This window comes from Vulpes vulpes, chromosome 15 (assembly GCF_048418805.1).
Source record: "Vulpes vulpes isolate BD-2025 chromosome 15, VulVul3, whole genome shotgun sequence".
NCBI classification, from domain to species: Eukaryota; Metazoa; Chordata; class Mammalia; order Carnivora; family Canidae; genus Vulpes; species Vulpes vulpes.
In genome coordinates, this window is record NC_132794.1 from 84080921 (window position 1) to 84106077 (window position 25157).

Consider the following 25157-nt stretch of genomic DNA (forward strand, 5'->3'; position numbering starts at 1 on the left):
TTACTTGCGAAAATCCAGTGCCACCGCTACTAGCCAATTGCAATGCAAATCCATAATCTCCCATTTAGAAGAACAGGTCGGGCTGGGGATGGGGGGCGGGGGGTGGGGGGGCTCGTGCAAGGTCTCTAAAAATACTGTGAGAGCGTCTTCACCCTTTCTGATGTCTTGGTTCCTTTTCTGTATTAGTGAGAGATGTGCTTATAAAATAGAAAGACAGCAATTTCGCCACGTCTCTTTTCCCTTCACCGGAACTCAGAGCGTTCACCCTGCAATAAGAAACTGATTCTGGTTCCTGTTTTTTCCCAAGCACCACCCTCCCCCAGTTATTTGCATACGTCAATAAATACTGCTGCGTCCTTCAGCAAGGTTAAAAAGACACCGCACACGACCCTTTCTTCCCCCTTCCCTGCTCGGCACTTTAAAGAAACAGCAGTCTTATCCCTCTTGATTAGCAAACTGCCTTCTTGCGTTGATAATTGTTTCATTTAACAGCAGCGAACCACGAGGGAGGAAATCCTTGGCATTTGTTAGGAGGACTCAGCTGCACAATCATTCTCTGGCCTCCCAGTAGCTGCAGCTACTCCATTTTGTTAGGAGACATTAAAACAACAACAACAGCAACAACAACAACCAACAAACCACCGTTTTTAAAGAGGTAAAAATCTACTGAAACGTTTGTAAGCGCTTGCTTCTTGTTACAGTCTAAGGATTAGGATTTTTCTGCTTATTCTCCAATCTTCTTGCCTCCAATTCTGCCACACAAGAAATTTCTTGACTTCTCAGTGGTTCGGGTCTCAAGGGGAGCCTGAGAATTTCTCTGCAGGGTGGAGAAATGTTCTGGTTGGATTTGAGGTCAGAGAGAGCGAAAGACAGAGACAGACTGCCTGTGAGATGGGGTGGGGGCGGAGCTTTAAAAAAAAATCCCCCTGAGATTAAAGTAGAAAGTCAAGATACTTCTGGGGTTGCCAGATTTTCATTTTTGAATCCTCCTGATGCTGCCTTGGTCACAAGACTTTGGCAAATTTAGAATCCATTCTCTTATCACTGGTATTAGCAATGAAAGATTATGAAGACCCTGAATTACCATATGCTAGCAAACGTGTTAAAAATAGCATAGTACAAAGTCCCAAATTCTCATACATTGTAATTATAGTGCATTGCCATCACTGCTTCGTTTAGCCATAAAAGGAGCGTATGGTATTTTCCATCTCTCATAGAAGGGCTATATTCACCTCTGCCATACAGCCTATTTTCTCATTCAAGGATGAAAATAGTAATCACTCAAAATCAGGAGATTTCCATACACATAGTTATCACTGAGCTATCTTGTCCTTTAGAACATGTTAATTGTTTTAAGTACATGAATATTACAATGCTGAAACCCTAAAAACAAATATTTTGAGATGTTAAAGGAGCATATGACCAAACACATAATTATTTTTAGATGATGATTCAGTATAATTCCAACAAAGTTATTAATATATTTAATGCAGTTATTTAATTAACTCAGATACTTGGAGAAGCATCTTTCCCAGATCATTTGTGAAAGGACATTCAGAATCACACAGAAGCTGTCTTTGGACATCTTCATGATAACTGTTACAAAATAAATGTATTGAAAAATGGAAATGTCATCATTCTTAACTATTAAGCAAAATATGTCAGATCAATGAGATTAACGTAGTGCCATTTTATTAAAGATTATCTTTAAAACAGTTATCTTCAATTTTAAAGTTTCATACACAAAATAGTGGGCTCAAGGAAATGCTTCATAGCCACCTCACTCTACTCTTTCCTCCCCTTTTCTCCCCCACCAAAACCCAGTCCAGTATACCTCACAAATTGCCAGCTACTACCAATATAACCCACGTAAGATTGACTTTGTTCCTCAGTTCCCTTTTCTAAAACCATGACTTTGATCAGTATTGTAAAATCTGACACAAAGAGACAAGTAAGCTTGGATTCACAACAGCACAAAGTTCTATCATTGCCAAAGGAAATGGTCATAGAAAAAGACATTTTCATACTCGGTTTAAGCAGTACTGCAGTAAACCATTAGAATCTGGGATCTGAGTTGCTTTCAGTAGGCTAGAATTATTTTTACAATAGCCATATCGTCATGGCTGAAATATGCATTTGATAATAATTTTAATATCACTCAGTTTTTCCAATACTTGTATCGATGCTTTTTGTTAATGCCTTCAGTTTAAACTACATCCTCTTGATAGAAAAATTAATGCTATACTACAGCAAAAAAAAAAGCTAAAAAGTAACCTGGACTCAATCTTTTATGAAGGCTATAATTAATCTATTATTGAATTAAAAATTTTTATCATAACAGGAACACCCAGTTTTCTTCTCTACATTCCTTAAAGATATAAATTTCACTTTCTGCATAAATTCATTCTGTCAAGGTCAAGACCCACATTTAATAAATAAGACCCTTTTAAACAAAAGGAAAGCAATAGATTAAGATAACATTTTCAAAGTTAATATGCAATGTCTCTCGGTAACTGCTTGTATAGTTTGTTTGGCTGTGTTTCTCTTTTTCTTTTTTCTTATTTACAGCAAAGTCCGAGAAATAGATACCTCCTTCCCCTCCCCCCAACCACACACACAATAGATCTTCCTTTACATGCAATCACCCAATCTCAAGTAACAAATTCATAGTAGCAGTTACCTTTGAGTGTCCAGTTTTTAAGGATCGATAAAATTAAAAATTGTACAATATTTATTTTCTTCTTTCAGGTTGATTATGTGACCGCTCGGGCAAAAGCACTTTGACAACTGTAAGAAAAGAGGGCATGCGCACACAGGGAACTGTGGGGGCTGAAGTCCTTCACTAGGTACTCTGCCTGATTTAAGCACGTTCAGCCAAGGAAAGGAGGAAGCCTCGCAAGTAGTGATTCCAAGGGGAAGAGCTTGTGCCCGATTACATTATATTTTCCTACCAATCTGAATCACGAATTGTTGAAATGAAAAAGGAGAAAAATTAAACTGGTTTGTCAACTTGGTTTAGAAAGCCAGGTTAAAAGAGAAACTGGATTGAAGGACTCAAAATAAATAAACCCAGCAGAGCTACCTTAAATGGTATTAGAAGGGTAATGACTGGGTAGCCAGCAATAGGAATCCTACCCGAGCAAAAAGAGATTGGGGTGGGGAGGGATTAGAAAAGGAGAGAGGACCAGGAAAAGATAAATATTTAAAATCTGACCATCCTTAAAAGAAACATTTTTAATATTATAGAATGAAAAATATCTTAATATTAAATGTGATATTAACCGTGAAGATCAGGTGAAAATAGGTTTCAGTCACAAATTTCTGACATTTTATCCACCAAGATTTCTTTGTATTTGAGTTTTCAATGAAGGCACAATTCACTTAAGATTCTACTCGATATGCTCTGAATCAACTCACCACCTTATTTTACTTGTCAAAATGAAAGTTTACTTTGCATTATTCATACAATGATCAATCAAATAAAATTCAACTCTTTTAAGCTAAAATAGTATTTGGTGAAATACTAAAAAATAATTTGACATTTAGTGTTTCATGCATAGGACAGTGACTTCTTTAATAACACAAAAAGTAAATACAGTTTCTATTTTTCAAAAAAAAATGTTTTTGGTGTATAGTTTTCCTATCTTAACCTCATGACTCCAAGGCTAGAATCTCACAACATATCAACATCAACCCTTATTATCCATAGCTTCTGAGAGCAATAGTTCAACTACCAGTTTGCTCACGTAAGCAGAAGATATTATTACTTGTGGGATTTGGTTCAATGCCATTCACCCAAGGGGTTCAGAGTAAATGTCAGTTGATGACTATGCTGATTGAACTTGGAACTAAAAATGTTAAGCATCATTTAAAACTGTCTTAATTCTCTATTTCCTTTCTTTGCCAATTAGAATTAAAGTAATACCAGAGACTACCAATTTGCAGCGTTAGTGGTCTTTGTTTCTAGTTATTTCTAAGGAAAAATCAAAACAATTTAAGAGGAAAAATTGTGAATCAATTGTGAATCAACCTGTGAAACGCTTTTTAAAAAAGAACTAATGGACTTCTTATTCCTACTGTGAACTTATTTTATATTCCTTTTTTCTCTTCCTCCGCTTTCCTAAAGAAAGCCTCACTTCTACCAAAGTGCTGTACTCATCATTTGCATTCCAGAGTCTGTCAGGATCACTCAAGGTTCATCTTATTCCTGAAGATTTCCCTAATCTACCAAACTTCTACATTTTCAACTACATCAATTAGGTAAAAAAAAAAAAAAAAAAAAAAAAAAAAAAATCTCTCATAAAATCCTTACAAAGGCTTGTTTAAAAAAATAGATTTTAGGGATCCCTGGGTGGCGCAGCGGTTTGGCGCCTGCCTTTGGCCCGGGGCGCGATCCTGGAGACCCAGGATCGAGTCCCACGTCGGGCTCCCGGTGCATGGAGCCTGCTTCTCCCTCTGCCTATGTCTCTGCTTCTCTCTCTCTCACTGTGTGCCTATCATAAATAAATAAAATTAAAAAAAATAGATTTTAAAAATTATTTATAATTAATTTGTCAAGATTTTATTGGTAGGAATTCTTAAGTAATTCAGGTGTGCTTGAAAGTGGTTTACTTGGGGGCAGCCCGGGTGGCTCAGTGGTTTAGCACTGCCTTCAGCCCAGGGTGTGATCCTGGAGACCTGGGATGGAGTCCTGAGTCGGGCTCCCTGCATGGAGCCTGCTTCTCCCTCTGCCTGTGTCTCTGCCTCTCTCTCTCTCTCTCTCTGTCTGTCTCTCATGAATGAATAAATAAAATATTTAAAACAAAACAAAACAAAAACAAAAAAAAGAGGTTTACTTGGGCATTTATTTATGCACCTGACCCCAAGTGAGGGTTTAATGCTAATTCACACAATAAAGAAAAATAAACATTGGCCCTAACCCATGATAAATGGCAATCAGTAATTAGCACTGCCCATACTTAATGTAATTTTATTCTATTTCAAAATGAAGTAATTTCTGCTCTTTCTTTCCTAAAATGAGCATTCAAATCTAAAAAGAAAATGACTTGGGGCACCTGGGTGGCTCAGTCAGTTAAACTAGTCTTCAGCTCAGGTCACAATCCCAAGGCTCTGGGATGGAGCAAACTCTCCATTCCTTTGCCAGGCTCCCTGCTCCGTTGGTCAATGGGGAGTCTGCTTGTCCCTTCCCCTCTGCTCCACTCCCCCCCTTGTGCTCTCTCTCAAATAAATAAAATCTTTCTAAAACGTAAAAAAGAAAAAGAAAATGACTCAAACATAGATACCAAAGTGTAAATAAATACCAAACAAACAATAAATTATAGGAGAACCCCCTATAAGGATAAAGATCTCTACTGAAATTCTGTTTTTTACTTAACCAAAAAGGAAGCACCTTCTAAAATTCTGTCTTCAGGTCACAGAGCTTAACCATATATCCTTTTGAACAGTCATGGAAAACTAAAAATAGAGACTGCAGCGTTAACTCATTGGGATGTACTTGGGTGAAATACATCTTTTTAGGCTTTCTTCCATTCCTTTCCTACTTACATCTCGAACACAATGTTTATGAGTCCTGGGTAATTGGTGGTTGCTCCATAGATGTTTGCTAAATGAATGGATGGATGGATGGATGGATGAAATCATTTTTGATTATCTAAAACAGCCAAGGTTTGAGTAAGTATTAAATTATTCTCCACTTAGGCAATTACTTTTTCAACAGCTGCATGAATGGATATGAAGGGGAGTGGTATAAAACAGGAAAACATTTTTGGTTTTGACCCTTACGAAGTTGAGCACTATTTGATTATCATCATGAAATAATAGTCACTCAGCACTAATTGAACAGGGAACTTTGTTCCCATCTAAGAGTTTACAGTCTAATAAAGATACCCCCCTCTCTACCCTAGAAACTGCTTAAGTTCACAATAGCACTCAGAGTTAAATCCAATGGATGTTTTGTCAGTCTTTATCTTGCTTGATCCTGCAGCAACAGTGACATAACTGACCACACTTTCTGGATATACCTTCCCTTTGCTTCCTTCATGCTGTCCTTTCTTGCTTTTTTTCACATTCGTGGTTATGTATCCTCTGGCATGCTGGTGTTCTCTCTCACTAGCTCTCAGTCTTCTTTGCTGACTGAATATTGAATTCCTCAGGGCTCTATCCTAGGCTTTTTTTTTTTACCTCACTCTATGTGAGTGGCTTTCCCAACTACTAAAGGACGGACCAGGCCTATCATATTGACAGCTATATTCCCAACATCTATCACTGTGCCTAGTATATATAATAAGTAGGTATTCAGTAAATATCTGTTGGATTAAAGTTACATTTATGTGTAAAGGGCCAAGAATGCCAAGGCAATCTAGATGGCAAAAAGTAATAAACCTAGACTTACACTACTAGATATCAAGACCTAGCATAAAGCTATGATAATTAGGCTGTGATTATTGGCACAAGGATAAGCAAATAGACACAAAGAATAAAATAAAAAGTCCAGAAACAGATACAGATATGTGTATGGTCACCAGATTTCTGAAAACAGTAACACTACAGTAGTGAAAGGATTTTTTTCAGTAAAAGATATTGATGTTGGGGATCCCTGGGTGGCTTGGAGGTTTAGCGCCTGCCTTTGGCCCAGGGCGCAATCCTGGAGTCGCGGGATCGAGTCCCACATCGGGCTCCCGGTATGGAGCCTGCTTCTCCCTCCTGTGTCTCTGCCCCTCTCTCTCTCTCTCTCTCTCTCTCTCTCTCTCTATCATAAATAAATAAATAAATAAATAAATAAATAAATAAATCTCTAAAAAAAAAAAAAAAACAAAAGATACTGAAGTTAACTGAATACCCACATGGCAAAAAAGAGACTTTCACCCTTGTCACACCATACACAAAAATCAATTCCAGATGGATTGTAGGTCTAAATGTAAAATGTAAGCAATATAGCCTTTAAAAGAACATAGGAGAATATTTTCATGACATTGGAATAGGCAAAATTTAACAGGTCACAAAACCATTAACCATAAAGGAAAAATTTAATAAACTAAACAAATTAAGAACATCTGCTTACCAAAGGACAGAATTACAGTGAAAACCCACAGAATGAGAGAAATATATGCAATATGTGTATTTTTCAACAGAAGATTTGTAATCAGAATACATAAAGGACCCTTACAAAATAATAGTAAATATCCCAAAGAAAAAGACAAGCGACTTCAACAAAAGATATTCAAATGCTCAAGAACATATGGGGGGATAAAAGCATATGATTACCTAGCTAATCATCAAAGAAATATAAAACAAACCCAAAAATGCTAAAATTGGAAAATGCAGATAATACCATACATTATTAGCAAAGCTGTGGGAGCAACTCATTCTCAAACACTGTTGGTAGAAGAATAATATAACTATATAACCACATTGCAAAACTATTTAGCAGGATCTATTAAAGCAAACATTAAGGGGCGCCTAGATAATTACAGTCGGTTGAGCATCCAACTCTTAATTTGGGCTTAAATAGAGATCTCGGGGTCATGGCATCAAGCCCCATGGTGTGCTCTGCGCTCAGTGTGGAGTTGCCTGTGGCTTTCTCCCTCTTCCTCTGCCCCTCCCCACCCTCTGTGTTCATGAGCACATGCGCTCTCACTCTGTCTCTCAAATAAATAAATAAATATATTTTTTTAAAAGTAACATTCATACACCTTATGACCCAGCAATTCTGCATCTAGATATATACCCATCAGAAATGCAAACATATGTTCACCAAAACACATATTCAAAGCAGCATTAATTAGAAATAGCACCTGGAAATAATCCAAATATACATCCACAATCAAATGGATAAGTAAATTTGTCATAGATTCATATAATAGAATATCATAAGGCAAAGATAATGAAGAGACTCTTACTCTATGCAAGAACAGAGATGAACTGCATGAATACAATGTTGAGTGAAAGAAGCCTAACAGAGCAGAGGACATACTATATGATTCAATTTACATAAAGTTCTAATAAAACTAATTTATAGGTTAGAATTCACTATAGTGGTTACCTCTGCTGAGAAATAATTGGTAGGGGACATAAAAGGGGACTGCAGGGATGCTGGTGATATACTGTTTCTAAAACTGAATGCAGTTACACAGGTGTATTTACTTTGAAATTTCAGAAAACTAGACATAATTTATGCGATTTTCTGCATTTTTGTTATATTTCCGTTAAATTTCTAAAACTTACATATATTCGTAAAGATTGACTATCTTTTGTAAGATAAAGAGAAAAAAACAGTACAGTCTGGCCAAGTAAAAAGAGGAGCTCTAAGTCTAGGTGATGAAACTAGAAAAATAAGTGGGGGCTTCCTACATGCCAAGCCTGTGCTATGGGCACTATATGCAAAGATAAAAAAAAGCCAAAGTCTCTTGACTTCAAATACCTCGCAACCTAAGATGATAAAAATTATTGTGGTCAACTATGGTAAATTAGATATCCCCTAGGTAACCCAGAAAGCTTTTAAGATTTTTAAGCCTAAGGCAATTTACAGGTAGGAAATCCACAACCTCTGAGTGAGGATTTATCAAGCAATTCTAGATCAGACTAAGTTTGAGAACAAAACAAGAGGAAAAGGAGCAAAAAAGGAACCAGGTGAATTTGCTTCAACGTGGATGGAGCTGGAGGGTATTATGCTGAGTGAAATAAGTCAATCGGAGAAGGACAAACAGTGTATGTTCTCATTCATTTGGGGAATATAAATAATAGTGAAAGGGAATATAAAGGAAGGGAAAAGAAATGTTGGGAAATATCAGGAAGGGAGACAGAACATAAAGACTCCTTACTCGGGGAAACGAACTAGGGGTGGTGGAAGGGGAGGAGGGCGGGTGTTGGAGGGGAATGGGTGACGGGCACTGAAGTGGACACTTGACGGGATGAGCACTGGGTATTTTTCTGTATGTTGGTAAATTGAACACCAATAAAAATTAATTAAAAATAAAAATAAAAAAAATTAAAAATAAATAAATAAATAAAAAGGAACCAGGTGAGCCAAATGCAGTTTGGTGGGCAATCTGGAGAGCACCTGGAGTTCTTTGTTTCTTGCCTCTCCACTAGCTTTGAGTTCATTCATTCATTCAACAATTTTATTAAAGGCCTCTAGCCACAAAGTAGCAATTCTAAAATTTCACCTACTTTTTTATTGACCTTGTCTTTAACTTCTAAGAGAAAACTTGCCCTCAATTTCTCAGCTGCCTACCAGCAAGTGCCCCCTTACAAACTTATCTGTAAACCCCACCATACTTCCTTTCCTTCTATCTCAGAGAAAGCTGAGTTCCCCTACAGGTCCATAATTAATTACTCCATCTACAGTTTAGAACTCATTCCTCCTAGTTTCCTTGAGACTTAGTTCATTAGTTAATTATTCCCAGCATCTCCTTCCCATTCAGACAGGCTGTTTGAATGAAACCTCTAAGTCCTAGCTCTACATTCATTTCCAGTTGACTCACAAACTTAACTGCATGTGATTTCTGCCCCTACTATCCTGCTAACGTAGTCTTGCTATGATCTTACAAAGTCACCAATGACCAACTAGCACTTCTCAATTCTTATTTTATTTGCCATTCATCCTTCATAATCAAAACACTTGTAATAAGCAGAATTCTAAGATGGCCCTCCAAGATTCCAGGCTAGAAGGACAACAAGAACTATAACTGCAATTCTGCCAACAAGAATGAGCTTGAAAGCAGATTCAATGATCTAAACCGAGAACCCAGTCATGGTGCATCAGACTTCTGGTTCCTAGAACCATAAATCATAAACGAGTGTTATTTTAAGCCATTAAGGTTGGGGTAATTTGTTACATAACAATAGCAAACTAACAAAACACTATTCTATTTTCTTTGAAGACACTGCTTTCCTGGTTCTTCTAAAGTTTCTTTGGTCTCCTGGCTACTAAACAGAGCCTCCTCCAGGTTGTCCTAATTCTACACTCTCTCTGAACAATGTCATATTCATAAACTGGAAAAGTGAGTTCACTGCCATCTAGGTTTCCAGATCGAATTTTTTTGCTAAGCTCCAAACCACTATTTAACTTACAACTTCTCTGAAAATCCTACAGCACCTCTTCTCCCACATGTACTTCTGCCTTTATTTCTAGTTTACTTATCTTTATCCTACTTAATGGGACTACCATCCATCTAGTCACTCAAGTTAGGAATCTGAACATGGTTTTGTCTTTTCCCTTCTCTCACTGAGGGACAGTCCAATTGGTCACTAAAACTTATTAATTCAGCCTCCTAAATTTCTGCTTGACATCCCCTCCTCTTCATTTGCAGCCAGTTTAACACTTCACCTGGACTAGGGAAGTAATACCCTAATGTCTCTCATCTAGTACCCTTTCAAATGTGGCTTCCACACTAAAGCCCAAGTGATCATTCAAATACAGTTTTATTCTGATATGCCCCTTCCTAAAACTTTTAAATTATTTTTCCCCTGACAAGAGGATAAAATACAAACTTGATTCTTCTTCTCAGCCATACCTAACTACTACAGGTCCCTGGATGGACCATGCTCTTCTACCATAAGGCGTCTGCACATATTACTTCTGCCTGAAATAACCTTTCTATCTCTTGATAACCTATTCTTACCCAATAGAACCTAGTTCAAATGTCACCTCTTTGAAGCTTTCCCTGGACATGTAAGCAGAATTGTACATTCCCTCCTTTATATCCCTCTGTAATACAAACATACCTCTATTACAATATTTTTTATACTTTAGTGTAATTATCTGTTTATACACCAATCTTTCCTAGATAAGCTCCAGAATCAAGATGCTATTCATATTTGTGACCCAGGCACTGGGCCTGAAACTCAGAGATAAAATAAAAGTTTTTGGATAAAAGTTTGTTGACCAAATCAAAGAACAAGGTTCTTTTACCTCAAATTATAGAGGCTGAGAGCACTCCTTTAAGTGAAGAGAAATTCTCTTGCCATTAACAGTATTTCAAAGCCATGTTTAATGACACTATACTTAATGTTTAATGAACATATTCCATAATAAAATTTGGTAGAATTAATCTACTCTTTCTCCTATCTCATAGGACATTTGTCTACAAATTTTCACTATTTTCCAAACTGAATGTTTCTTTAAGCCATATTTCTAAAGAAAAAGTTACTTGGCTGAAAGGCATAAGCTTAAGGCCTTAGATACATATTAACAAATTGTTTTTAAAAGGTTTCAGCAGAAGACGCCTGGGTGGCTCAGCAGTTGAGCTGCCTTTGTCTCAGGGCATGATCCTAGGGGGCAGGATCAAGTCCCACATTGGGCTCCTTGTGGCAAGCTGGCAAGCTTGCTTCTCCCTCTGCTTGTGCCTCTGCCTCTCTCTCTGTGTGTGTGACTATCATAAATAAATAAATAAATAAATAAATAAATAAATAAATAAATAAATAAAAATAAATAAATAAATAAAATCTTTTTAAAAAATAAAAAGGTTGCATCAGTTTATAATTCCTGCAGAAATTAACTTCTAATATGAAAACAATGCACAATTAGTATATATAACAAAGAATAATATAGTTACTGTTCTAAACAACCTAATGCAGAAAAAGCCTCTATTCTTTTATTATGCCAAATAAAATTAAGTCTTTTTCAGCATTTTAATATATTCAATACTTTTGTCATTCTTCATCATACCTTCATGTGATAAGGAAATACTACAGATAAATTTGAATACTTATGTTTATTGTATGTTTATTACAATATGTTTATTAGCTGGAGATTCCATTTCAAATGACACATCAATGTGCATATGTGTGTATTCCACCAGAAAAAAAAAAAAACATGAACATGTTTCATCTATGTTTCCTATGTTTCTAGACTTCAGTTGTAATTTTTATTTTATTTTATTATTTTTTAAATAAATTTTTATTTATTTATGATAGTCACACACAGAGAGAGAGAGAGGCAGAAACACAGGCAGAGGGAGAAGCAGGCTCCATGCACCAGGAGCCCGACGTGGGATTTGATCCCGGGTCTCCAGGATCGCACCCTGGGCCAAAGGCAGGCGCCAAACCACTGGACCACCCAGGGATCCCTAATTTTTATTTTAAAACAAAAGATTCACGAAGATGGACAAAGGTACAAATTTCCAGTTATAAAATAAGTAAGTCTCAGGGCTGTAATGTCAGTGACTATACATAGTGACTACAGTTAATAATACGTAGTGACTATAGTTAATAATACTGTATTACATATCTGAAAGTTGCTGACTTTCAAATAACATAACATAGTGACTATAGTTAATAATACTGTATTACATATTTGAAAGTTGCTGAGAGTAGCCCTTAAAAGTTTCACAAGAGGGCGGCCCTGGTGGTGCAGCGGTTTAGCACCGCCTGCAGCCCAGGGTGTGATCCTGGAGACCTGGGATCGAGTCCCACATCGGGCTTCCTGCATGGAGCCTGCTTCTCCCTCTGCCTGTGTCTCTGCCTCGCTCTCGCTCTCTCTGAATGAATAAATAAATAAATCTTTAAAAAAAAAAGTTTCACAAGAAAAAAAATTGTAATTTTGTGTGGTAATAGATGTTAACTTATTGTGGTGATCATTGTGCAATATATACAAATATTGATCATATTACACACCTGAAACTAATACAATGTTCTATGCCAATTATACCTCAGTTAAAGAATACTCATACATATTTTATGTATCTGTATTCATTGAGGGTCTAAATAATGGACAGTAGCCCACATATTTTTACATAAAAAGTTTTATGCATCAAAAATTTGTGAACTTGAGGAGCCTGGCTGTCTCAGTAAAGCATGTGACTCTTGATCTCTACCCCTACATTGGGTATAGAGATTACTTAAAAATAAAATCTTTAAAATAAAAATTTATGAAATTATAGAGTAACTAAATTTGTACTCTTTAAAAGTGTGCCTTGGGCACCTGGGTAGCTCAGTTGGTTAAGCATCTGCCTGCAGCTCAGGTCATGATCCCTGTGTCCTGGGATAGAACCCCATGTTGGGGCTCAGTGGTGAGCCTGCTTCTCCTTCTCCTCTGCCCCTACCCCCACTCATGTGTGCGCACTCTCAAAAATAAATACAATCGTTACCAAAAAAAAAGTGTCCCACAAAATAGATAAAGAGGACTGGGAGGTACTGGCTTCCAGTTATGGAATGAATAAGTCACAGGAATAAAAGGCACGGCATAAAGAACATAGTTAACGGTATTGTAATAGCATTGTATGGTGACAGACAGAAGATATACTTGTGGTGAGCAAAGCATAATGTATAAACTTGTCCAAGGGTGCCTGGGTGGCTCAGTCAGTTAAGCATCTGCCTTTGGGCCAGCTCATGATCCCAGGGTCCTGAGACTGTGCCCTGAGTTGGGCTCCAAGTCCCTGTTCAACAGGGAGTCAGTTTTCTCCTCTCCCTCTGCCCCTGCTTGTGCTCTCTCGCTTGCTCTCTCTCTCTCTCTCAAATAAATAACATCTTTTTAAAAATAAATAAACAGGGGCACCTGGGTCGCTCAGTGGTTGAGCATCTGCCTTTGGCTCAGGTCATGACCCCAAGGTCCTGGGATCGAGTCCTGAATCAGGTTCCTCCCAGGGCACCTGCTTCTCCCTCTGCTTGTCTCTGCCTCTCTCTCTGTGTCTCTCATGAATAAATAAATAAAATATTTAAAAGTAAATAAATAGATAAATAAACCTGTCCAAACACTATGTTGTACACCTAAAACTAATGTAACATTGTGTCAACTACACTAAAAAAAAAAAAAAATACCCTACAGTATTTTTAGATTTTATTGAATTGCAAATCAAGTCCCCTTACTACATTGTCACCCCTCTTTACACCTGATTTGACACAGCATACTTCCCTTTAATCAACTAGATCTTCTTCATTTTCCTACTCTCATTATGGTAACTCAGTCATAAGAACCCTTTGAAGAATGCAAAAATTACAGAATAATTTCAGAAAACATAGATAAGTTTAAATGGGTTATTTTTCTCCCCCATACTAATTTCATTTTATATTTTAAATTTCTATTAAAAAGTTATTGAGAAGCCACATGTTCTTTCAGAAGACTTCAGAGAAGCAAACCTTACCCAGTTAATGTTTTAAGTTGTCTTCAAATCTCCTAAGTTTCACCATTTCACTTTAAATGCTGTTCAAAAGCTGCCCTCACTAAATTGGAATCAACAGGCACCTTTCAGGGAGCTGCCCTGAGAGGTATTACCAGCTTCCACAGTTTCAACTTCTATCCCCAAAGTTTTAGCTATGGCTATGAGCCTTTCCTAAGAGCTTTCCAACCACCTGCGAGGCATTTCCATGCACAAGGTTCATCGTGTCACTCATCATTATCTATGGGACAAGGGTCAAACACTTACCCTAGTATTTAGGACTCTCCCCTTCTCATCCCAATCTATGTTCCCAGATAGTATTATCCCCACTTCTCCAGGCAAGTTGGTTTACTTAGGCTCTGAAGCTTGCCAATGTTACTGATCCCATATGGAATGCCTTCCTCATCTTTCCTACTTATCAGAATCTCACCTTTCTTCAGAGCTTCCTTCAAACACCAGTTCCTAACAATAGCATCTATCTGTATCATGCATTTATTGCTTTGCATTTCTATTTATCTTTTCTGGTATAATTATGTCAACTACCCAACTAGAATTCTAAGCTTCTTAGAGAAGGTACAGCAAAGTCTGGCAGAGTATTTTGCAGGGAGCTTAGTAATAAGAGCTAACACTTAGGGGCCCCTGGGTGGCTCAGTCAGTGAAGTGTCTGCCTTCGGCTTGGGTCATGATCTCAGAGTCCTGGGATTGAGGTCCATGTCCAGCTCTCTGCTCAGCAAGGAGTCTGCTTCTCCCTCTCCCTCTATGCCTATACTCTCCCTCTCCCAATAAAATAACCATTTAAAAAAACCCTAACATTTATGGAACATATACTGTGTACTAGATAAAATGCTAAGTGCTTGCCACATACTAGTTCATTTAATCCACAGTTACTGTGCCTAATTTCAGATGACAAAATGGGAACTTAAAAAAGTGATTTACCTATCCAAGTAACAAAACTAGTAAATGCCAGATCTAGGACCTAAGTTCAAGTTTGTGTAATTCTAAAGCTGTGGTTTTGGTTTGGTTTTTTTTTTTTTTTAAGATTTTATTTATTCATGAGACACACACAGAGACAGAGAGATAGAGAGGCAGAGACACAGGCAGAGGGAGAAACAGGCTCCACGCAGGGAGCCCAATGTGGGACTCGATCCTGGGTATCCACTGAGCCACCCAGGCTGCCCTAGAGCTGTGTTTTTGTTAGTGACTCATACAAGCAGATCCTCTTGTCCTACTTGATCCATAGAGCCCAGGACACAGCTTGGGCTTCAAAGGTATGAAAAGAGGGAAAATTGTGGCTCAGCAACTTTTCTTTCTCCCATTGATACAAAGCTTTTATACAATGACCTTTGCCTGAAAACCAGAGATAAGCTCTAACCAAAGGATTCCAAATTCCACCCATGGGTAAGAGCCAGTCCCACTTCAGGGTGTTCTATAACATCCTGCCTTGGAAAATAAATGAATCATCAAAAGAACTGATTTTAGTTTTCAAGGATTTCAAGAGCAAGAGTGGTCCAGGCCTAAAAGTGATGGAGAAAACTTTTCTTTGCCATAATCTGCTTTAACAGCCAGTAATTTATAGGTGCTGTACAAGTTAATGATCAGAGGATCATCAGAACAAAAGGAAGGGCAACGGTCAGTAGTCTACCCAGGTAGACCTTGGGTCCTAGTATTTGAAACCAAGTGGTGTTTGTGTAATACCAGTGCCTTACATTCACAGAAAGGATTCAACTTTACCAAATTCTTCCACCTTTATTATCTCACTTGATGTTAACAGTCCTGTGCAGTGGATAGACAGCATAGAGCCCTCACATTCACTTCTGCAGGTTATGCAATACACCAAAAGGCTAGCTTATAAGGCTACTGGAGAATAAAATCTAGTACGTGTTCTGCTCACCCAATTCATGAGCCCTAAGGTAGAGCTTCATCTACTTGGAAAAAGAGTACCTTTTCCTAATTTCCACAAAGGGATTGTATGAACAGGTAACAGTCTAAAAGATAACCACTGGGATCCACACTTCAAAGATGTGGATGTCAATTATACCAAAATAAAGCTAGAAAAAAATAAAGATGTAGAAACCCAGGCTCAAAGATGTTTCAAAATATAGTTAATAAGTAGTGGATCTAAGATTAGAATTCAAGTCTTCCAACTCATTCAGAAACACACTTTTTCAACTGTACTACAAGTCTCCAATTGGTTCAGTTTAATACAGGCTATCTCTGTCTTCTCATGTGGTAGATGAGTATCTTCAGCACTTTGCTACAAACAACTGAACCAAAATCTAGAGCTTTTTGGTGTAGCTCTATCCTGAGGCCATAACTGTTATCTTATTGAGGAAACTGAGAATCAGATATGTGTGCCAACTGTACCAAGAGGAATACTTTATTTTTCTTTAAGATTTTATTTATTTTTTCATGAGAGATCCAAAGAGAGAGAAAGAGAGAGGCAGAGACACAGGCAGAGGGAGAAGCAGGCTCCATGCAGGGAGCCCAACGTGGGACTCGATCCCGGGCCTCCAGGGTCAGGCCCTGGGCTGAAGGCGGCGCTAAACCACTGAGCCACCCGGGCTGCCCCAAGAGGGATACTTTATTTTTTTTTTATTTTTATCTTTATTTTTATTTTTTTTAGGAGGGATACTTTAAATGGCTTTCCTATCACTTTTGGAAAAAAAATTTGGACCACCTGCCCTAATGTTAATGGATCATACATCATCACAGTGACAGGAAATCAACATTATTAATATTATGGGAGGTGGTATGTGGAAAGGATATTAGATATGAAATCTAATTATCTAAATTCAGATACCAGCATTACCACTTGTTAGCTTCCTGGCCCTGGGAGATAACAAAAACAAAGATTAAGCACATACTATTTGCTTTGGCATATATTTTGTTTACATGATGAATAATTGCATACAACCCTAAGATGTAATGTACCTTTATTATCCCCCATTTTACAGATGAAAATATTGAGGCTCGGAGAAGTCCAAGTTAACTTACCCTATGTTACACTGTTGTTAAGTGGAGAAGCCAAGATTCAAACCCTGCAATATGATTCTAGAAACCATGTTCTCAATTTCTCAGTCTTTGTTTCCTCTAGAATTAAATAGAGATTATAATAACAACTGCTTTACCTAAATCAGACTTATATTAGTGTGTATAAGGGCATTTTTAATAAACTATAAAGCAGTAAAGGTCAATGTATGAAATCCAAAGCTAATACTGACAGGCAGATGAGTTAATCTGAAAGGTCTACATTCAAGTAAAAATTTTCTTGTCTCTTTTCTATTTAATATTGGGAGTCAAATGACCTATGTTAAACCCATGCTTTTTGTAGTAACAATGATCTTGCTATACAGACATTTCTCATTCCACCTCTTTCTATACCCTCTGTTTTCTACAATGAAAGCAGAGTACAGTGGGACATATCTTTTTAAAGTGCCATAGGATATAGATTTTATTGTTTGTTTCAAAATCAATGGATTGAATTTCTTCATCATCTGGTGATGACAATGATGATGATGATATTCATACTAACTGATCACTTAGTCTATGTAGGCATCTAGATAAGCATTTTATATGCCTTAATTAATCTTCATAATAATTTTAAAAAGATAGAAGCTATCATTCTTCTCATTTTTCAGATAAGGAATCTAGGGCTTAGAAATGCTAAATACTTATCCCAGGGTGACATAACTTGCGGTAAATAAGCCCAGGTCTATTTTGACTCCAAAACTCAAGTTCTAAAAGCTCATCTCTCATCCCTTACCTTCTGCCACACCCAGCTACAACCCAGAGGACTTATAATGGTCCATTCTCTCCTTTACAATCAGGCTCTGCCTCCCACTGCTTCTTACTGTATTGGCCATCTATTTTCCAAACCAAAAGTGAAAACGTGCTCTGACAATCTTAAATAAATTCTAGAAAAATCTCGGACCTGTGGTTATCTTTCTCCTCCATACCTGATCACTGAGAACAAGCCCTATTCAGAGCAGTGTTGGCTTTTCTTTTGAGCCCAGGCCTGGCTCATCTTAGCATTAAACCATCTCCTTATCGTTAAACCCATCTTCACCAAAAAGCCTGAGAGTCTCTTAGAGAATGAAACCTCAATTAGTTATATAATTCTGAAAAACCTCTCTCAAAAGAAAAAGATGAAAGGAATAAAGGTTTTCTTTACTCTTTTTTTGGAAAGATTTCATTTATTTATTCATGGGAGACAGCTAGAGAGAAAGGCAGAGACACAGGCAGAGGGAGAAGCAGGCTCTCCGCCAGAGCCCGATGTGGGACTCGATCCCAGACCCTAGGATCATTCTGGATCATTCTCTGAGTCAAAGGCAGATACTCAAACACTGAGCCACCCAGGCATCCCTTTTTTATTTTTCCTTTTTTAAACAAGAAGTTTTTGAGATATCCCTTTGAAACATCCCACTTTTTCAGAAATGCCCTTTCCCAGGGAGAGCAGAAAAGAGTAAAAGAGAAGTTTGTTCTCTTAAGGGAGGGACATTGGTTTGCTTCTCCTTTTTATTTAAGTTTATTTATTTAAGTAATCTTTACACCCAGTATGGGGCTTGAACTCAAGACCCCAAGATCAAGAGTCACATGCTCTTCCACTGAGCGAGCCAGGTGCCCCTGCCTCTCAGTTATAAAGTGGCTCTCTGTTGCTGTTTGCACTGTAGGTCCTCCCTACAAAAGCAATAATGAAAAAAGAAACCACAAACCCCAAATTTCATTTACAGAAATAATCTTTTTTTTTTTTTACAGAAATAATCTGCAAATTCATTCATTCAACACATTTATTGAGCACCTACTACACAGTAGCCTCCCAACATTTACTATTGCTCTCTTCCATTTAAATTCAAGATCAAGAACACTCAAAAGTAGTAAACAAAGAAAGGATCTTCCTACCTGGTTGTTGGAAAAATAAAAATAAACAAAATATTAGATAAATATAAGTTCTACAAAGAACAAAAGAGTGGTATGATTGAAAGAATCTGGGAGGGTATTTAGATTAGATGGTCATTAAAGGTCTCAATGACAACTGAATTAAGCTCACTCCTGAATTAAAAGAGGACCCATCCATGCAAAGACTGGTGGTGCATGATGCAAAACGAACAGCTAAAGGACAGATCTTAATGGAAGAGGAATAAGCCTTTAGAGCAGAGGCTGGCGAACTTTTTCTATAAAAGAGCCACATAGTCAGTATTACAGGCTTTGCAAGTCACATAAGTTCTCCTGAATATAATTATTTTTGTTCTTGTTGCTGTAGTCGTATTACAATCCTTTAGAAATGTAAAAATCATTCTTAGTCCTCTGACAGTATAAAAATAAGCCTCTGGCAAAATTTGGCCCCTGCCTTAGTTTTCTGACCTGTTTTAGAGGAACATCTAATCTACTGCAGCAGAGAGCAAGTAAACAATGAGGAAAGTGGTACAAGATGACATCTGGAAGGTAAGCAGGAACCAGATCATGTAGGGTCTTTTAGGCTAAGATTTTGGATTTTGTTTCTAAGTGTGATGGGAATCCCTTGGAGAGTCTTAAGCAAAACAGTGACATGATCTGCTTTAAGCTTTAAAAAGACTACTGTGTGGGACTCCTGGGTGGCTCAGTGGTCGAGGGTCTGCCTTTGGCTTAGGGCATGATCCCAAGGTCATGGGATCCAGTCTCGAATCTGGCTCCCCACAGGGAGCCTGCTTCTCCCTCTGCCTCTCTGTGTCTCTCATGAGTAAATAAATAAAATATTTTAAAATTAATTAATTAATTAATAAAAAGGCCACTGTGGTTCTCTGCAGGGAACAGACCTTAGTTGGGGTAAGAGCAGAAGCAGAGTTGATTAGGAGGCCAGCTATTGTATCATCCAGGGTAGAAAAGACTACGGCGCTAGTGAGAAGGACTGAACACTCTCAGTCAAAGCTCTGTTTATCAGCTATGAACAAATTATAGACGGATTCTTGAAATTTTACTTTAATATCAAAAGAGTAGTATAAAGAGCTTAGGTTGAGCTATAAATAGTATTAAGTTTGATTCATCAGAAAATCTTAGTTACTCAAATTTTTAGCAATATTTTGACTTTTTTGATTTATAGTTATTTGACTTTCAGGAAGATCATCTTTTTCTCTCTCCTCCTAATGAAATGATTCACAGTTTCTCTGCTGGTTCCTCGTATTATTTTTCCCCTTTTCAGCTAAATGTATCATAGACTTAGAATGTTTCTCTCAATTCAGAGTGCACTGCAGTCAACCAAAAGATAACTACTCTTAAAATCTAAGAAACTTCCAACTTCCCTTCACAACACACCCCTCTCTCAAAATTTCCACTATAAGGAAATTATAAGTGGTTTTCACACTAGCTAAAATCATTTCCTTGTTCTTTCTTTCATAAAAATACTGCTGAGGGGCACCTGTGTAGCTCAGTTGGTTAAGTGTTTGCTTTCAGCTCAGGCCATGATCCCAGGGTCCTGGGATCCAGTCATGTGTCAGGCTCCCTGCTCAGTGAGGAGTTGGCTTCTCTCTTTCCCTCTGCCTGCCCCCCTTGCTCGCACCTGAGCATGCTCTTTCTCCCTCTCTCAAATAAATAAATTCCAAAAAAAAAATACTGCTGAGTTTTGAAAATTCATCAAGCTGTACATTTACTTTGGGCACTTTTTCTGTATATTTCTCACAACATTTTTCTTAGAAGTTGTGTGTAGGGGTAGAATATCCCGACACACACACACAGAGGGTCCAATGATCACAATCTTTAGAGGGTAGGCAGATTAGACCACAGCATAGGTTGAGTTCCTTGGAGACAGATTTGAGACCAAGTTCTGCATGCAAATGTTTTATTGAGGGTAGGATACAACTGGCAAATACACCTACAATGAAATGAAGAAGGCAGGAAGAGTCAGAGAAATACATTGACCCCCAAAGTGGTTACAATTGAGTACTCAGCTGATCTTGTCAATGAGCCCTATAGCTGAAATGGCCCTCAGACTTGCCTCAGATGAAGTAAGGAAGCTAAGTCTTTGCATCTTAAATCAGCCAGTCACAGACTGTGGGCTCCCAGGAGTGAGGCAGTTCCCTGCCTGCCCAATAAAAACAAAACAAAGCAAAGCTTCATGCCATCTGGAGCTAATATTCCCATCAACTATGGGATAAGCATTTTAGCTATGAAGAGAGGATCTGGATTGGAGCATCACAGTATCCACTAGAAGGGATATTCAGATATTCTCATGTAGTCAGTTATACTATTTAATGTTTATCATGGTGCATAGTATTTTACCATTGGTATATAGTATTTTATTTTTATTTATTTATTTTTAAAGATTTTATTTATTTATTCATGAGAGACAGAGAGAGAGAGAGAAAGAAAGAGAGAGAGAGAGAGAGAGAGAGAGAGAGGCAGAGACACAGGCAGAGGGAGAAGCAGGCTCCATGCAGGGAGCCTGACATGGGACTCGACCCCAGGTCTCCAGGATCATGCCCTGGGCTGAAGGCAGTGCTAAACTGCTGAGCCACCCAGGCATATAGTATTTTAATTAAAATACTCTAGTAAAGTTTATTATATCAAATATATTAATTAGCATGCTAATTAGTATTTTCCCTAAAACACTAAGTTTTACTATGTAATATAGTATCTTACTATGATCACACACATTTTTATTAAAAATAAAGACTTCATATTCAAATATTTAAGAATGTACTTTTAAAAAATACTGCTGGAAAAATGGCTCAAGTGCCATTCAACTGTGCACCTTTATGCAGCTGATGCCTGAACTTGAGCCATTTTTTTACTCTTCTTCTATCAAGTCATATGGCTCCTCTACCCTTTCCTGTCACTGCCACCAATTCTGGTCCTCACTTTCATCTCCTCAAACCTAAAATGTCTCCTGTGTCCAATTTCACCCAAGTTTTTACAGGGATTAGAGGAATGCTCCACTGCATGACTTGCATTAATTCCTCAAATAGTCGCTGAAAGCCCGTATAAGGTTTTAGGGAAATAACTTTGGGCAAGAAGACATAACCCCTCCATTTCTTATAAACATTAATTTTGAGTGAGGCCCTAGACAATATCCTGATAATTTCATATTAGTTGTGATAAAAATGCTATGAAAAAGTACCAGATAGTTACGAAACCATATGATGCCAAGACCTGGACTGGGAGGTCAGAATGTTTTCTAATGTAAGCAAGATGAGCCTTAAACAACAAAAGGATAAAGTTCAGAGGAAGTATGTTCTATGCAAAGAGAAAACCATGCTTTTTGCTACTTCAGGCTCTAGAGAGAAAGTGTACTCAAGGAACTAAGAAAGAAAGCTAGTAGCCACATTCTGGAGATTAGGGTTTAGTTGGGAAACTGGTAAGTAAGCAAGGGCAATATAAAGCCATTAGAAGCAGGAGTTTATTTTGCTTTTTAAGAAACATTTTCATTTTGAAATAATTTCAGAATTGCAAAATTATAAAAAATAATTCCTTATACTTTCAACTACATTCTCCAAATGTTGACAACTTAAATGATCACAGTGGAATCATCAAAATCAACTGATTCAATACTATTATCTAACTTACAGACCTTATTTTATCAATTTCTCCACTAATATCCCTTCTAAGAATCCAATCCAGGATTATACATTGCTTTCAGTTGTCAGGTCTCCTTAGTTTCCTTTAATATGGGATAGTTCCTCAGTGTTTATCTTTCATGACCTTGACAGTGTTGAAAAGCACTGGCCAGTTATTAGTAGAATGTACCTCAATTACGGTTTATCTAACGTTTCTTCATGATCAAATTCAGGTTATACATTTTTGGCAATAATACCTTACAAAAGTAACATTGTGTCCTTCTCAGTGCATCATTTCAGAAGGAAGATGATACAGATTTGTCCCACTCTGATGTTAACATTGGTTACTTGGTTAAGGTAGTGTCTGCCAGATTTCTCTGCTGTAAAACTATTATTCACTTTCTACTTAAATAACTTTGGGAATATACTTTTTTTTTTAAGATTTACTTATTTTAGAGGGAGAGAGAGAGACAGCGTGAGTCAGGGGAGGGACAAAAGAAAAGAATCTTCAAGCAGACTCCCCACTGAGCTCAGAGCATGACACAGGGCTCTATCTCATGACCCATGAGATCAGGGACCCAGGAGATCACAACCATAGCCAAAATCAGAGTTGGATGTTTGACCAACTTAGCCACCCATGTGCCCTATCTTTGGGAAGATTTTTATATATAAGTATATTATTTCTCAGCATATTTTCACCCAGTAATTTTAGCATCCATCAATGATTCTTGCCTGCATTAATTATCTGTGGTGTTTGCAAATGGTGATCTACTCTTACATCACCTCTTCTACATTAGCTGCAATGCTACTCTAAGGAAGGTTTTTTTCCTTCTCCCCTGATGTATTCATTTGTTTTTATCATAATGACTCAGGAATTCATACTTTATTCCATGAGTTATAATTCATTACTATTATTATTTTGTTACTCAAAATGTCTCCTGTCCCATTAAAATACCTTCAGGTTGATTGCTGGGTCTTTTTTTGAGCACATCCCTACTTTCTGGCACTGCAGATGTCCCAGCTCATGTACTTTTCCTGCCCCAGTTTGGAACTAGCAAAGAACTAATCTCTCTAAAGAGTCTGAGTTGAGACACCTCTTGGTATATTCACTGGTTCTGGAGTGTCATTGAAGTAGGCTCTCTCAGCAGATAGAGCTTACATGTATATTTATGCATACATATGTGTTTATTTATATTTATAAAATCATGATTTGTATTGTATCTCCAATTCCAATGAAACATTACAGGGTTCATTCTAGCCTTAGAAGGTTTTTTTTGAGAGAGAGAGAATGCATGCATGTGCATGCCTGTGTGAGTGGGAGGAGGGGCAGAGGAGGAGGGAGATGGGAGAGAGAATCTTGAGCAGACTCCACACAACACAGAGCTCAACATGTCTCCATCTCAGGACCCTGAGATGAAACCAAGAGTTGGATGTTTAACTAACTGAGCTACCCAGGTACCCCAGAAGAGTCCTTTTAAAAAAAATTCAATAAAAAATTCAATAAATATTTACTGAACATCTGCCACTGGCCAGGCTCTGTGCTAGATATTGAGGATATAACATTGAACAAAACTGGCATGGTCCCTGTCCCTGCCATCATGAAGCTTAGATTCTAGTAGGCACAATTTATATATTATTCTTTTCTCCAAAATTGCTAAATTTAAATTTATGCCTGTCATTGGCTCCTTCTCACCAGGCTTTAAACAGGCCACAGAAGGATTTTAAGCAGATAACATGATCAGTTCTACATTTCTTTTCTTCTACATTTTTCTACATTTCTATATTTTTCTAAAATTTTATTTATTTATTCACTCATGAGACACACATAGAGAGAAGCAGAGGCAGGCTCCTTGGGGTGCCTGATGTGGGACTTGATCCCGGGACTCCGGGATCATGCTCTGAGCCAAAGGCAACGCTCAACCACTGAGCCACTCAGGTGTCCCTAGTTCTACATTTCTTAGAAGGTCATTGTATTGGAGAATCAAAGGAAGATAGAGCAGACTGAAGGCCAATTGTCAAATTAGTTGAAGGGGGATGAAAGTGTAAATATCGGGAAACCAATTTGAGGCTATTAAGTAGTCCAAGGTAAGAGATGACTATCAACTAAACTGAAGTAAAGGCAGAAAGAATGGGAAACAAATGTATTTGAGAAATATTTGAGAGATAGATGGACTATCTTGATGACTGACGAAAGGGTAGAAGGATGAGGTAAGGGAGAAAAATGACTCAAGGAGGACTCCTAGGTTTCTCAGAGTACATACAAAAATACTGGCTCACATTTTCGTATATTGTAAACATGACTACATGTTTCTTCCATTAAATTGTAAGCAACCAGGGCACCTGGGTGGCTCAGTTGGTTAAGTGTCTGCCTTTGGCATAGGTTATGATCCCAGGGTCCTGGGATAGAGTCCCACATTGGGTTGCCTGCTCAACAGGGTGTCTGCTTCTCCCTCTCCCCTTTCTCCCTGTTTGTGCTCTCTCCCTCTGAAATAAATCAAATCTTAAAAAAAAAAAAAAAACTGAAAGCAACCTGATG

The 25157-nt window shown here is 37.7% G+C and overlaps 1 protein-coding gene across 19 annotated transcripts in view; it reads right to left on the reverse strand.

Moving 5' to 3' along the window:
- CPEB3 (cytoplasmic polyadenylation element binding protein 3) overlaps positions 1–25157 on the reverse strand; it is a 195916-nt gene that overhangs the window by 159573 nt on the left and 11186 nt on the right. For 4 of the 19 annotated variants that reach the window (XM_072739505.1, XM_072739503.1, XM_072739499.1 and 1 more), the window contains exon 1: positions 2681–2869. The exons of 11 other annotated variants lie outside the window; for them this stretch is intronic. The gene's annotated coding sequence lies outside the window, so the exon portion shown is untranslated. Of the gene's footprint in view, positions 1–152; positions 282–2680; positions 2870–25157 lie in introns of those variants that run through there. 4 more of the 19 variants (XM_072739504.1, XM_072739501.1, XM_025990599.2 and 1 more) reach the window with 2 other exon arrangements.